Source organism: Hibiscus syriacus, unplaced genomic scaffold (genome assembly GCF_006381635.1).
Source record: "Hibiscus syriacus cultivar Baekdansim isolate YM2019G1 unplaced genomic scaffold, ASM638163v2 tig00111210_pilon, whole genome shotgun sequence".
Taxonomy (NCBI): Eukaryota; Viridiplantae; Streptophyta; class Magnoliopsida; order Malvales; family Malvaceae; genus Hibiscus; species Hibiscus syriacus.
Window position 1 is genome coordinate 485332 of NW_024063021.1, and position 3660 is coordinate 488991.

The window sequence follows — 3660 nt, forward strand, 5'->3', positions numbered from 1 at the left end:
AATATTGTTCGATTTAGGATTAAAGAAAAAAAAATTCCGTTTATTATGTTAATAGTAATTATATTCTGTCGGTGGTTGAATTAATCATGTGAACACCATTAAATTTAATATTTATTATAATATTTTATTAACATAATATTAAATTATTATATTAATATTATATGTATAAATTAATTTTATTCATTATTAATAATTCAATAATATTGTTTTTACAAAAATAATATTTAATAATAATTATATTAATAATCCATTATATAATATCAAATTAAAAATATAATATATATTATTATATAATTGAGTATATATTATATAATATTAAATATAAAATTACTAAAAAATTATATGAATATATTAAATATTCTAATAATCAATATTTTATTATTCTATTATTAATCAAGGATAAGTACGATGCAATATATGTTAAAATAACTCTTAATTAGTTGACATTGATCGCTCATAGCCTTACACCTTGGTATTTATGGTGATCAAACACGAGACCTCAAGGATTACAACATTCATTTCTAATCGAAGTTGTTTGGTTCGTATTTATTAAAAAATTTCATTAAAATGATATAAAATATTATATTATAAATAAAATAATATTATTTTAAGAGTTTTTATTATACTTTAAAATGAAAGTTAATAAAATACTTTGCTAAAAAATCATAAAAAAACATTTACAAAATATAAATGAATTAAAAATGAATTATATTGAAAAAATCAATTATAATTATCAATATTGAAAAAATTTTTATATAATTAATTATAGCTATCATGTTAAATGGTTGAAGTAATGATTATTGTTCCTTAGCTTCTACTGTAGCTTCGTCAACTCCGCTCCAAATCTCAACTGACCACCATGTCGCCGTCTGCCGACGGTGCCATCAACTGTGCCTGCGGACTCTCCAGTCACTCCGGCGAGAATGGTGGTTTCGAAGACGGCGCCACCCCGAGATTGGTTGATGAGACTTGCACGCATTGCAACGGATCGAAACCGTCATCGTATTCTTCCTCTACGCTTGGTTCTGGTGCGATTCCGTTGACCGACTCGGACAAGTTGAGGAGATTGGTCGTGGTCTCAGCTAAGGCTTCTCTATCGGAGCTGGCATTAGGGTGGCTTAGCTCTCTTCTCGATTCTAGCACGATTGCGGCGCAGAAAATCAAGGTAATTATCGTGCAAATAGATTTGATAATCAATCTCTTTTGATTGATTGAAAATACTACTAATTCTAAAGCAATACTTCCTTTTTTTAGAAAAGTTGACTCGTTGTCTGATAGTGAAGCGATAATGGTGGGGATCAAGGAGACACTAGATACGGTCTTTTTCTCGGAACATTTTCTGGTACATTCGTTTCTGTAGATGAAATTATTGTTGCCTCGGAGGCCATAAAAGGCAATGATCTTAACCTTTAAAGTTTTCCAATCTTTAATCGAATTAATGGAATTATATTAGCTTGGATTTGACTTGTTTGGAGTGATGAACTTCGATTCAGGACTGCAAAGTGGAGGGCAATTATAGCGGGACTTATTGCAGGTCCTTCCATGCTTCTCACCGGGCTTAACACAGCATACAAGTTTGGCTATATACATACTCATGCGAGCTGCCGTATTGGCGTCACGATGCGGGATAAGAGAAACGATTTGGAAAGCTCTGCAAACCCCTCACCTGGGAGCATGGCGACATATTCCTTATGTGTCTGTCTTCTTCGCAATTTTGTATGTTACTTTTTAAGTTCTCTTGTTGTTGGTGTATATTTTGCTATTAATTAAACTTTAGTGCTATTCTTCTTGATGAATCATATTCATTATCAGTCATGGAGTTACCAATAGACTAGATGACTAAAGCCTCCTGGATTCCAGTCTTCAGGATTAAGTTTCTGATCTCTAAAATTTTCCCTTCTGGATCCGTGTAGCTTTACAAATTGTACAAGTAATAGCATCCAAAACACAATGGGAAAATTAGTCTATGTATTTTCCTGAGAAATGGTGACCGTACTTTTATTTTTGGGTGTATTTTTTAAGTGGAAGCATTTATATTTTCAGGTCCTCCTATCTTTGAAGCCAGAGAGTTCCGCCCCTTCATATAGGTCCTTCTCGATAAACATGCGGAAAGGATCGTGTTATCCTGCAAGGTGTAAAAGAGCATGCAGTGACCTTCCATACACTAATTTGGAAGCAATAGAGAAATTTTACAAGGCAAAGGAGCAGACGTTAAATTAAATCCAAACATGAAATCCCCTGTTCAGTATGATCCTTTTTTTTTCTCCTTTCTTTTGATTGGCCAAGTAGCATTAATGTATAGTTTCTTTATAGCTGCATTCCTTGGAACAAAACCATACTTGCAAAGCGTTTACCTCCTACATAGCATCCCATTATGAACAAGAATTCACAGTTGGCCTTAATTATTTAAGACCATATATTGAGTAATATCGTTAAGATTGGCGCTTTACTTTCCAATCCTAAAGAAGAGTAAGTTAGATGCATGGTGAAAAGAATATCTACTGGAATTGAAGAAAGCTAAGTATGAAGTTCTAGGTTAAGAAAGTAATGTGAATTAACTTCAGCTTTTCATTCCTTTTTCCTTTTATCTCTCATAAAGATCCTTTTTGCGACAAAAGCTCTACTTCATGCTGCTGTATAGAGATTACAAAGAAAGAACGAGAACAGGAATAGGAAAGAGGAAAATTTGGAAACTAAGTGGCAGAACATGAATATGCAACTCTGCATTTTTTTGGCTCCTTGACTTTAATTGGTTTGGTTTCAGCCGGACGCAACCTTGTAACTCTGCATTTATTCTTGTTGTTGGAATTATGTGCCGACTCATTATAATTAATGTAAAAACATAGTTCATGCATTTTTGAGAGCTTTAAATGTAGTTATCATCCGGAGTTCTCTATTCTGAAAACCATGTAATGCACTTGATCATCTTTGGAGTCTTTATAAGCCTTGAGAGCAGATCTCATATGCAATGTCTTTGTCATAAGACCCTTAAATTGCTCGCTTAAGCAATTTGCTTGATTGCTAAACAAACTAGATTCTTTTGCGGGAACCATTTGTTTGTGATTCTGCTTAACTTAATAAAATAACTTTAGAAAGTTCAGAACAGAATGAATTCGCACTCATGCTAATGCTTGAAGTTCTGGCAAAAGTATTGTTACTTTGAGAATCTTGCTTAAATCCCATAGCTATTTACAGATGATACACGGGAATCAAGCTTGCAGTTCACATGTTTTTACCTTCTTTCGTGATGCATATAAAGATCATTACCAGTATACCTTCCGGTTTATTTGATTCCTACACTGCTAGTTCATCGTCAAGGCCTCTTAAAAAGGTAAAAGCGTTATTCGCCCTCTCTTTTCTGAAGACTTTAGCTGAAATTTTGTGAGATATTCACTTACAAAATCATTTCTTATTCTGATTTTGTTAATATTGTTGAAGAAAACAAAAGTTTGTTAATTTTGTATGTTGTACTTTTTACACTATTCCTTTAACTTCAGGCTCTCCATTGTCACCACACTATTTGACTTTCGTGTTATAATTTGATATGAGAGTATGAGACTCAGTTGTTGAAGGACATGATTGCTATAGTTTTTGGTATGCTTGTTAAATTTGCTTCATAGCATTTTGGTTAACAAAGATTACAATCTAATTAGATTTTAA

At 32.8% G+C, this 3660-nt stretch overlaps 1 pseudogene; it reads left to right on the top strand.

The window, feature by feature from the left end:
* The first annotated feature begins 832 nt into the window (after positions 1–832).
* LOC120155959 lies at positions 833–3362 on the top strand (annotated as a pseudogene).
* The last annotated feature ends 298 nt before the right edge of the window (positions 3363–3660 follow it).